This window comes from Helianthus annuus, chromosome 15 (genome assembly GCF_002127325.2).
Source record: "Helianthus annuus cultivar XRQ/B chromosome 15, HanXRQr2.0-SUNRISE, whole genome shotgun sequence".
NCBI classification, from domain to species: Eukaryota; Viridiplantae; Streptophyta; class Magnoliopsida; order Asterales; family Asteraceae; genus Helianthus; species Helianthus annuus.
Window position 1 is genome coordinate 63,253,719 of NC_035447.2, and position 13,074 is coordinate 63,266,792.

General features: G+C 35.8%; 1 long non-coding RNA gene across 1 annotated transcript; it reads right to left on the bottom strand.

Annotated features, from left to right (window-relative positions):
• Nucleotides 1–10,410: 10,410 nt before the first annotated feature.
• LOC118487215 lies at nucleotides 10,411–13,074 on the bottom strand. The gene is made up of 3 exons (XR_004880818.1): nucleotides 12,941–13,074; nucleotides 12,362–12,428; nucleotides 10,411–10,619 (listed from the first exon to the last, which is right to left on the bottom strand). It is a non-coding gene; the product is annotated as an uncharacterized LOC118487215 (long non-coding RNA).

The following is a 13,074-nucleotide window of genomic DNA, read 5'->3' on the forward strand; positions in this document are numbered from 1 at the left end:
GTAAACAATGCAACTACTGCTGAGGCTGAAGCTACTACAGAATTTCGGGACGAAATTCCAAATCAACGGGGGGATGATGTGACACCCCAAGAAAACCAGTAAACTGAACAACACGACTAGCTTCCTCAGTGAGTACGTACCAAATTTCGAGACGAAATTTCTTTCAACTTGGGGATAATGTGACAACTCGTAATTCGAACCTATCTTTGTGTTTAATGTGATGTATGTGAACTTTGCGTAATTACCTGATATGTTGGTTTAATGAACGTTATGAGACATTATGTTTGCATTATGTGAATTTATGTAATTCGAACCGCACAACACCCGTCCAATCGCACAAGCCCATTTGGGCCGTACTTCTTGTAACCGAAACCAATTGGCAACCCATGATGGGTTCGGCCCACTTCCTTTGCACGCATAACCTTAGGAGGAGGGTGTATACTCCTCATTAGTTGCAAAACTAGAACACACATCAAAACCCTAGCTCTCCTCTTCTCTCTCTTGTTCGACGGCAATTAATAGTTGTATTGCTAAACGTTGCGATTATGAATTGGAAACATATGCTCGATTTCAATATAGTTATATGATGAAACTGTTTTTGGTCGACGGATTGAATAATTATATATGCTAACCAAGGACCGAATGCATGATAAAGGAATGTGATCTTGATTGAGTGTTAGTTGATTAGTTTGTTTTGGCATGAGAAATTGTATTGATGATTCAGGTTGCATGTTAGTACTTGAATTCTATAGTCTGATGATCCGATTACATGGTTGCATGATGATAGGTGGTGATTATGATTAGTGGTTAATTAGGGTTTATGAGGATTAACGGGTAAATGCATGATTTGATCGATTAAATGTGAAATAGGAAACCATTTGATCTGTTTTAAATGCTAAATGATTAAGATTAATTGTTATGGACATGTTTGGAATAATTCCCCAAATAACCGACTCTAGATTAGTGTAATCGATCCCATGATTTCAGCAATTATTAAACTGATTACACGTATAATCGCACAAAGTTGAGTCCGTCACACAAGCCCACACTAGTCGCACAACATTTGACTTGGGCGAACGGTTGGGCTGGTTCATGTTGGGCCTGCATTGTAGGATCGCACAACTGTAACACCCATATTAATTTAATATGAATTTACTACTAAATACACATTTAGTTTGCGTAAAATACGGGTTAACAAAAATAAATTGTTAACTTAATATTCATACACGATTAGAGTATTTAGGATTAACATCCCCACGAGTTTAAGACGTACAAAAGTGACATCAAGAGTTACATATTCACATGTAGTTAAAACGAAATATATTAACGCGGAAGCTTCAAAAGTGTTGTGTTCGGTTCTTTGACATGTTGCTTGACCGTCGTCCGGAGTATCACCAACACTACCTAACATCAAAACCAACTTAAAGGTTAGTTTTGACAACATATAACAAGTATAATCAAGTTCCGATATCAAATAATGAGAATGAAAATAAAATTCCAAATTCATGCCTCCCGCGTGTCGCGGAAGGCGTTCTTTAATCTGTCGCGTGTTGCGCCCAAACTAAGGGATTCTGTCGCGCGTCGCGGGGAAGTCTGTTTTCCAGCGGGTCCATTCTCTGGACCTGCATCTTTGCCCAGCTCCATTTTTACAAAAATAACAATCTTCAAATTGCCATAGCTTTTTATCTACAAGTCCGTTTTGCGTGATTCTTTTTCCCATGCGTCCGTAATTAAATTACGAATCCGTTTATCACCTCGGTTTGCATAAAAGTCTGAATTATAAGCTATTGGCTTATAAATCCTTTATATGATTATTCGACCCGTTTGACTATAACAACACACACTTGTTTCTAGTTAATCATAAATCATACACCAAAGCATTTAATTCAAAATCTTTATTTCAGATTTTTAACCTTTGTAGATTACGCACCCAAAACCCAAGTTATGCGCGTAATTCGTTTTGACCCGTTTAGGGAGTTTAAACTTTTAAGTTTAATTTTCGCTCGTTCTTTTCCCCCATCATTTTCCCAAATTTGAATTATCTACTTACATTTCACCACAACTATACTCGTGGTGGATTTAGTATATTTGACCGATTTTCCCGGATTCTACACTTCGGTGGGTTGTTTTTCAGAAAAGACTCGTTTATAGGCACTTGACCCAAAAAGGCTTATGTCTAAAATGTTTAAAACTTACCAAACATTATTTATGTTGTTGAACAACTTCTGGCCAAATATCATGTCAAAACTCGATAGTTAAGACATCGAAATAATTTCTGCAAGTAACGGAACTGTTGCTGTCAACAACTAATTTATTGACAAAACATCCGCGAAAACGTCGTCAAACAACTTTATAAAAATCTATAAAAATTAATAAACATCCTTTATGTTGTAAACCAACTTCTGGTCAAATATCGTGTAAAAACTCGATGGTTAAGACCTCGAAATAATTTCTGCAAGTAGCGGAACTGTTGCTGTCAACAACTAATTTTTTCACAAAACATCCGCGAAAACGTCATCAAACAACTTTATAAAAATCTAAAAAAATTACTGAACATCCTTTATGTTGTAAACCAACTTCTGGTGAAATATCGTGTCAAAACTCGATGGTTAAGACCTCGAAATAATTTCTGCAAGTAGCGGAATTGTTGCTGTCAACAACTAATTTATTGACGAAACATCAGCAAAAACGTCGTCAAACAACTTTATAAAAATCTATAAAAATTACTAAACATACTTTATGTTGTAAACCAATTTCTGGTCAAATATCGTGTCAAAACTCGATGGTTAAGACCTCGAAATAATTTCTGCAAGTAGCGGAACTGTTGCTGTCAACAACTAATTTATTCACAAAACATCTGCGAAAACGTCGTCAAAAACCTTTATAAAAATCTATAAAATTACTGAACATCCTTTATGTTGTAAACCAACTTCTGGTTAAATATCGTGTCAAAACTCGATGGTTAAGACCTCGAAATAGTTTCTGCAAGTAGCGGAACTGTTTCTGTCAACAACTAATTTATTGACGAAACATCCGCGAAAACGTCGTCAAACAACTTTATAAAAATCTATAAAAATTACTAAACATACTTTATGTTGTAAACCAATTTCTGGTCAAATATCGTGTCAAAACTCGATGGTTAAGACCTCGAAATAATTTCTGCAAGTAGCGGAATTGTTGCTGTCAACAACTAATTTATTGACAAAACATCCGCGAAAACGTCGTCAAACAACTTTATAAAAATCTATAAAAATTACTAAACATCCTTTATGTTGTAAACCAACTTATGGTCAAATATCGTGTCAAAACTCGATGGTTAAGACCTCGAAATAGTTTCTGCAAGTAGCGGAACTATTGTTGTCAACAACTAATTTATTGACAAAACATCCGCGAAAACGTCGTCAAACAACTTTATAAAAATCTATAAAAATTACTAAACATCCTTTATGCACTAAACCCAAATATTTATGCATAAATTAACGAGACTAAAGTCACGTACCTTTAAAGCACACCTTTTGTAACACCTCGAAATTTTGTGTCCAATAATGTGTTGACACGTGTCTTGAGTTTACACGTGGCATTAAATACTAAATAAAGGACTAAAGTTGACAAACCTTGAAAGTATTTAAATTCGAGGATTAGAAATGTCAACGAGGGGTAAATATACTGTATAGTAACCCTAAATGATGCTCGTACCTTCAAACATATGGATCATGGATCGTACGGAGAGAAATGCGAAGGAAAGTGAGAGATTACAAACTACAGGGGTTAATTGTGTCAACATGTTTAATTTATACCTCTGAGTGACCCTTTGACGAACCCGTCGCTTTGTAATAGTAAAATACACTCACTAGATTATACGATATAAATTTCGCGAAGTTCCGTTTTAAAACGAGAAAGTTATGATCAGTTTTGTATGCGAGGGGTTAAAAGCGTCAACAATAAAAGTTAAGGCTTTTCGGATGGTAATTAAACTAACCGGGGGCTTAACGGCACGGGTAAAAGTCACGAGGCCCTTATTCGTAAATAATCGAGGGCCAAATCGCAAAGTTACCCCTTCGAAACCGAAAGGTCAGGCTAATTATGACAAAAGATTTGAAAATCTTGATTTACTGGCCTCAGGCGGGCCGCGTTATAGAAACAAGCAAGTTAATGCGGGTCGCGCGCCATATGCTGATTCGATTACTGTCATGAAGATTCAGGCGGCCCGCGTCCATGTTGCCTGATCTCTAATGCGGGTCATGTAACAGTCCCAGATGCAGAAAACTTGGACAGATTCACTGTTTGAGCTTGTGAACGATCATTGATGCATTAATTGAAGCATGGGCACCCCTACATGTCCCCTAGCACCCAGGGACACCTGCTGATCATCCATGAACAATTGTAGGATGAGTTGTAATGATCTTGTGCATCATTTTTCACTATAAAAGGCAATGTGATGCACCAATGTTCAACACACCTCAAACCTGCCTTCTAGTTCACTTCTGGAGCTCTAAAGCATTCTTCTAACATCTTTGGTCGTGCACCAAGCTTCTGTAAGTATGCCTACCCTTTTGTGGCTTAGTTTTTGCATAGTTTAGCTTAAAAGTCAATCCGTCGTAATTAACGATTGACTTTACGATAAATCACAAATGGTCCAGTGCTTTGTCGAATCAAAGGTAGTTAGTTATATGTTGGTAATCATGTGGGCTTTAAACCCCTAAAAGGGCACCCTCTGACTAGTCCGAATGTCGAGTCAAACGTGCTTAGAAAAAGTCAACAGAAATGCTATTTTGCGATTTTATGCATAATCAGTAATGTAGATGATGTGTAACCTGTTTTAACACTCATAAAACATGATAATAAGTATATTAACTAGTCTAAGCTTGTTTGATCCGACCATTTACTGTTTTGACCCGGTTCGGAGCCGAAAGTCGCAAAACTTTGACTTTTGCTTTGACTTCAGTTCTGACCCGTTAAAGTATGATTTAGATATGCCTTAAGACTCTCTTAGGACCAGGTTACATGATGGTATAACCCTCTGTGACCGGTTCATTGTTTGTCCGAGTCTTTTACACATTTTCGTTAAATGCTTAAAAGTTGACCGTAACGCCCTTTTTAATTTAAAACGAGAATTTTGGACATGTGAAAGGAACATAAGCTTATTTACTGATTTCTAAACATGTCCCTAAAATTTCACGTCAATCCGAGGTCCAGAATAGGAGTTATGCTAAATAGCGCAAATTACGAAAACTTTAAGTAATTAAATAGCGCAATTAGCATGACGCCTATCTAAACCCAGATTTCGACACCAAACCTTTTACACACTGATGTAAAATGATATTTTGGGATTTTTAAAGATTTTTAATTATTTTTAGCCTGCTCATAACCTGCGGTTATGGCATCGGTTCGGTAATTACCGAATATACCCTTTTCGGACATAACTTGAGTTCTACAAGGTCTTTTGACCCGATTCCAGTTGCTACTAATTTTAAATAATAAATAAAGTATTTTGGACTTTATAAAATTTTCGGGAAACTCAGATTTCCTGTAGAACTCAGAAACCTCTTTATAAATCTTTAAAATGACCGAAATACCCCTACGGGGCATAAAATGGATTTAAACTCGTTACGGGCATTATGGAAGGTATCCTACTGATACCACAACCTCTTTAAAGCATATTGACTTAGGAAACCAGTGTAGGACTCTTACGGTTAACCGTTGCGCCTTTTGCGCGCACGGTTCGACTTATGTAACTAGTTTACATAAACTAGCCGAAACGGGTCAAACCTTATTGTTTTGACCCCAAAATCCAGAGTGTGATTATTATACCCATATAAAACAAGTCTTCAAACTTGTTGGGTCCACATCACATTCCATTCCCGGTTTTCGCCTTTCACGCGATTAAACCGTAACTATCCTTTGAAACTGACCGGTCTAAGCTACGGCTAAATTAAAGACCCGTTAGGATTCTAATAGGTTATTTTAAACCTTCGTTCTAGAATAGGAGACCAGTAAAAGCTATTTGCAATTTATTCGATTAAGGATTTATACTTGCAAAGGTAAATACTTTTAACTTGTTTTCCGTTATACGGGCTTGGGTTACGGTATTTAAAATACCGCTTGGTCGGGCAATTGACGCCAACTCATTAGTAGTTGGGTATTATCAATGTGACCCGTTTAAAAACTTGTTTTGTTGGCTTTACGCCTTTGGGGGCTTAATGACCATGTCCCGGATATCCTTGGCAACATTTTACGAAATGGCCACGACCTTGACATCCGGGTGTAGGCGTACACCTGGCATTATGTCCATAATTATAAAAGTATAGCCGTTGGCTTTCCCGCCACGGTTTTATGCTATGTGGTGTGTCTATTAAACTTTAACCCGGCACGACCCGGGCGACCGAACGCATAGTAAACATGTAATTCTTTACAAGATTTAATTATAAATTATCCCAAGTTATAAAGAGTTTGTGCCTTGTGCATTCAAATCAATTTTATTAAACATTTTACAAAAGTGTCGGTTGAATGTATTTACCAGTGTAAACTGACGTATTTTCCCAAAAAGATTAATGTAGGTACTAAGCGTAATTGGCTGGATAATTCTCCTTAGCATCAATAAAGAGTCTCGCAAGCTTAAGATGCCTATGTCTGTTGAACAATTATTTTTATCTTATTATTGATCCCCTGTGGATTTTATTTCAACAATGGTGGTACATTGATATTACATTAAATGTTGAAATATATTTATCTTTATGCTTCCGCTGTGCATTCATATAATTGTGTGGTTTGACTATATTGTTGCCAACTACGTCACGGTAATCCCCCACCGGGCCCACCGGTGAGACACGTGGAAATCGGGGTGTGACACCTTTTCCACGCGTATCCCCTCCGGCGTGTCCGCTTGACGTTCCGGATTCCTTGCCTAAAGAGTTCAATTCATAACAAGTTTAGAACTCTTTCATAAGCTTTAACGCATTATTTTCTAACATAGTAAAATATGCGTTTTCACCCAACTTTTAACATTTTAACCCTTGTTTAGGCGTTTTATCAAACACCTAGCGGTTCAGATTTCTACATGATCAAAACTAAGTTCATGACTTGAAATTTTCACCCAAATTAACTTAATTAGACAATTTTGACATATGTCTTAACATCAACGTTTCCGAAGATTATCTCATAAATTCAATTTACACTAAAACAAGAGTTTTAATCCTAGTGTTTATCAAGTTCTACTAACTTTTTAATCACTCACTATGGTGATTATGAACCTTGCAAATATCATGCAAGATTTTGACAAGAAAACACCTAGGGTTTGTCCCTAAACCTTATATCACTTCCAATTTCATATTTACAACAAATAATCAAGCTCAACATTTGATTTCTTTCACATGCAAGAAATTCGGGTTGAATCAAAACAACCTAATTTGACATACCTTATGATCCCTTTGACGAAGTGATCACGAATCTATGTTCAGATTTCGATTTTAACTTGGTTTGAGCCTTCAATTTGAGGAATTAGTGAAGGTTAGGGTTTTGAGAATGGGGGGTCGCCTTCTCCTGCTTCTGATCGAACCAGACCCTCAAATGGGGTGTTTGGTTTTTGTTTTATCAAACTTAATAACATAAGTTTCAGTTTTTAACAACATGGGCCCCTCCACTTTTTATTTAGTTTATATCTTAGGCTTTTTAATTCACTCATGTGTTACTACAACACTAATAAACTAACTGGGTTATTTATCCTAGTTAGTTTATTCTTGTTTATTTTACACTTTATAAATTTAATATAAAATTTTATATTTTCGGGGTGTTACACTTACCTACATGTTAATAACTAGGTAACTATATTCCTAGTTATTATTATTATTATTTTGTTTACGGGCTAGTTTTTACCACTAACGGTACTTTACCCGTTTCCTTATATTTACCGAGTTTAAAATACCAAACCCGTTTTCGGGGTGTTACAAGTCTACCCCCCTTAAAGAGGTTTCGTCCCCGAAACCATATTTACGTAGTTCATTGGTTTAATCAAACGGGCCAAGTTTCATTTTCAAGGCACCCATTTCTTTCGGTCAAAAGTTTATATATATATATATATATATATATATATATTGACGCGTACGTCTTTCATGTGTAAGGCCTCGTGGGCCGTTACTTTCAGCTTGAATTCGTTATCTCCATTGATTACTTACTTTGGCGGTTAAACTTGTTTGTCACCGGTTACCTTATACCCCATCACCCGGGTATACCATATTGCCATCTCCGGCCTTATGTGTGTTTACTTGCATCAAGAAATTTACGTCTGAGGATTTATTACTTTCCATTATTATTTGATGCGGAGAATTATAACTAGTTCCCACGCTTAACCCAAATAACACGTAGATTCTTTCACTTAGCCTCGTAGGCAATTTATTTAGATTTTCACCTTTTTACCTTTTTAAGGTGAGACCCTGACAATTAGTTTGTTTCTATTTGTGACCCGTAGGTACTTTTGGTCCCGTAGACCTTATCATTACTTATAATTTCGTAGGTTATGATGATACCGTAGATCATCTTTTATTCGAGTCTTTATTCAACTGTATATATATTTATGGTGTCAAGGTACCATTTTTATGCTTAGAATCATTTATTTTCGCTTTTGTATTTCCTTTGACCTTGACCGTAGTGTAAGGCTATATTTGTTTTCTTTCGAATTATCTTTCTGACTTTATGACTTCTAATGTCATTTACACGTCGGTTTGTCCTACACTTACCGTTATCCAGTTCATACTTATATTTCTTTACATCCCGTTACCCGGGTTCTCTATCTTAATGTTTTTAATTCTCCGGTTTCACTAGTTTACGTTATTCCTTCCTATACTTACCCATAACCCTTCGTATAGATTTGTTAACATCTCGCATTTCTATTTATTCGGTTCGCGCTTACTTACATTATCAAACGTTATTCTTAGTTTAACTCGTTTGACTTGTTCATGTGAAATTTCATCACTTGTGAACATCAAACTTCGTTCCTTATTCGACTCGTCCAACTTTGAAATAGTTGAACATAGTTATCAAAAAATGTTTGCCAAATTTCATCGTATTTTTTTTGTTATAACTCTCATTCCGATTCTTTTGACTTTCAATCCGCGTTCCCGTCTCTTGGTTTATGCGTTCGCTCAAAATCCTACCCATTCATTGGGTATCTTTATTGAAGTCATCATCAAGTAACCATTCTTATATGGTTTTAGGCGTCATTTTAATTTATTTGGTCGTATTAGCGAAATCCATCGCTTTTATTCAGTCAAGTCCTTTATTTTTTATTTAATTCATTTGACTTGTCCGTGTGAATTTCATCACCTGTGACAGTCAAGCTTTTATCTCTATGCCTTAGCATTCCTGTTAGTCGGTCTGTATTTTTCATTTACTTTGATTATTGTCCCTTCTCTCGGGCTCGTTATTCTAACGTAATACGCTTCCGTCGTCCGACTTGCGTTTACGTTTATTATCAAACGTCTTATTTATTTGATTCATTTGGGTACCATTCAAGTTAGTCCCATTCACCCCGCCCTTACTACATCGGACGTAAATGTGTCTGCTACAAGAAGTCCATGGTATCATATGCCACTACTTACTTGGCCAGAGTAAGCGATCAGCACATGATACACATGACCTTTTTATAGTTTTCACATCACACCCTATGTAAGTAACGCATCTATCTATTTCATATCTCTGATTTTATATAGTAAAACTTTATTTAATTGCAAAACACAATCATTAGTTTTACTAGTTTTACATTTGAACATATAAAATGTTTTTCTTTTCTATCGAATGAATAGATATCCTATTAAGGTTTTATCAGATATATATGCAACCGTTATCCCCTACGTGTTTGTTGTATTACTATTTGTGCAATTAAATTTAAAAGTGTGCACCTGGTAATGCTTGCCCTAACGGGCTTCTCCTACCGTTAACTTTGTTCGCGATCGTCACGCGATTTAGGTCCTCAATGAGTATGCTCTGCTTGTCATACCTCGGACCGTTCCACCGTCATATCCACAATTCGTTCAACTCTCGTCATCTTCAGATGCGAGTGTCCTTCAACTAAACATTTACGAAAGTTAGTAATTTCGACATTAATAAACGCCCGTATTGTAATAATAGGCTTTATACTGTATGTGTCAACGCACGTAATTTTGTTAACTATATCTATCATTTATCGATTTGATTGGTGTAACGTGTATTACACGATAACCCTATGTGTTGTTCTCAACACTTTAATCATTCTAAACAATTAACATACTTATACTTACCGGATTTGCAATCAAGCCTGGAACCGAACACACTTTATTCTTTAACCATAAGCTCTGATTACCAACTTGTAACACCCATATTAATTTAATATGAATTTACTACTAAATACGCATTTAGTTTGCGTAATATACGGGTTAACAAAAATAAATTGTTAACTTAATATTCATACACGATTAGAGTATTTAGGATTAACATCCCCACTAGTTTAAGACGTACAAAAGTGACATCAAGAGTTACATATTCACATTTAGTTAAAACGAAATATATTAACGCGGAAGCTTCAAAAGTGTTGTGTTCGGTTCTTTGACATGTTGCTTGACCGTCTTCCGGAGTATCACCAACATTACCTAACATCAAAACCAACTTAAAGGTTAATTTTGACAACATATAACAAGTATAATCAAGTTCCGATATCAAATAATGAGAATGAAAATAAAATTCCAAATTCATGCCTCCCGCGTGTCGCGGAAGGCGTCCTTTAATCTGTCACGTGTCGCGCCCAAACTAAGGGATACTGTCGCGTGTCGCGGGGAAGTCTTTTTTTCAGTGGGTCCATTCTCTGGACCTGCATATTTGCCCAGCTCCATTTTTACAAAAATAACAATCTTCAAATTGCCATAGCTTTTTATCTACAAGTCCGTTTTGCGTGATTCTTTTTCCCATGCGCCCGTAATTAAATTACGAATCCATTTATCACCTCGGTTTGCATAAAAATCTGAATTATAAGCTATTGGCTTATAAATCCTTTATATGATTATTCGACCCGTTTGACTATAACATCACACACTTGTTTCTAGTTAATCATAAATCATACACCAAAGCATTTAATTCAAAATCTTTATTTCAGATTTTTAACTTTTGTAGATTACGCACCCAAAACCCAAGTTATGCGCGTAATTCGTTTTGACCCGTTTAGAGAATTTAAACTTTTAAGTTTAAATTTCTCTCGTTCTTTTCCCCCATCATTTTCCCAAATTCGAATTATCTACTTACATTTCACCACAACTATACTCATGGTGGATTTAGTATATTTGACCGATTTTCCCGGATTCTACACTTCGGTTGGTTGTTTTACGGAAAAGACTCGTTTATAGGCACTTGACCCAAAAAGGCTTATGTCTAAAATGTTTAAAACTTACCAAACATTATTTATGTTGTTGAACAACTTCTGGCCAAATATCATGTCAAAACTCGATAGTTAAGACATCGAAATAATTTCTGCAAGTAACGGAACTGTTGCTGTCAACAACTAATTTATTGACAAAACATCCACGAAAACGTCGTCAAACAACTTTATAAAAATCTATAAAAATTAATAAACATCCTTTATGTTGTAAACCAACTTCTGGTCAAATATCGTGTAAAAACTCGATGGTTAAGACCTCGAAATAATTTCGGCAAGTAGCGGAACTGTTGCTGTCAACAACTAATTTATTGACAAAACATCCGCGAAAACGTCGTCAAACAACTTTATAAAAATCTATAAAAGTTACTGAACATCCTTTATGTTGTAAACCAACTTCTGGTGAAATATCGTGTCAAAAGTCGATGGTTAAGACCTCGAAATAATTTCTGCAAGTAGCGGAACTGTTGCTATCAACAACTAATTTATTGACGAAACATCCGCGAAAACGTCGTCAAACAACTTTATAAAAATCTATAAAAATTACTAAACATCCTTTATGTTGTAAACCAATTTCTGGTCAAATATCGTGTCAAAACTCAATGGTTAAGACCTCGAAATAATTTCTGCAAGTAGCGGAACTGTTGCTGTCAACAACTAATTTATTGACAAAACATCCGCGAAAACGTCGTCAAACAACTTTATAAAAATCTATAAAAATTACTAAACATCCTTTATGTTGTAAACCAACTTCTGGTCAAATATCGTGTCAAAACTCGATGGTTAAGACCTCGAAATAGTTTCTGCAAATAGCGGAACTATTGCTATCAACAACTAATTTATTGACAAAACATCCGCGAAAACGTCGTCAAACAACTTTATAAAAATCTATAAAAATTACTAAACATCCTTTATGCACTTAACCCAAATATTTATGCATAAATTAACGAGACTAAAGTCACGTACCTTTAAAGCACACCTTTTCCACGCATATCCTCTCCGGCGTGTCCGCTTGACGTTCCGGATTCCTTGCCTAAAGAGTTCAATTCATAACAAGTTTAGCACTCTTTCATAAGCTTTAACGCATTATTTTCTAACATAGTCAAATCTGCGTTTTCACCCAACTTTTAACATTTTAACCCTCGTTTAGGCGTTTTATCAAACACCTAGCGGTTCAGATTTCTACATGATCAAAACTAAGTTCATGACTTGAAATTTTCACCCAAATTAACCTTAATTAGACAATTTTGACATATGTCTTAACATCATTGTTTCCGAAGATTATCTCATAAATTCAATTTACACTAAAACAAGAGTTTTAATCCTAGTGTTTATCAAGTTCTACTAACTTTTTAATCACTCACTATGGTGATTATGAAACTTGCAAATATCATGCACGATTTTGACAAGAAAACACCTAGGGTTTGTCCCTAAACCTTATATCACTTCCAATTTCATATTTACAACAAATAATCAAGCTCAACATTTGATTTCTTTCACATGCAAGAAATTCAGGTTGAATCAAAACAACCTAATTTGACATACCTTATGATCCCTTTGACGAAGTGATCACGAATCTATGTTCAGATTTCGATTTTAACTTGGTTTGAGCCTTCAATTTGAGGAATTAGTGAAGGTTAGGGTTTTGAGAATGGGGGGTCGCCTTCACCTGCTTCTGA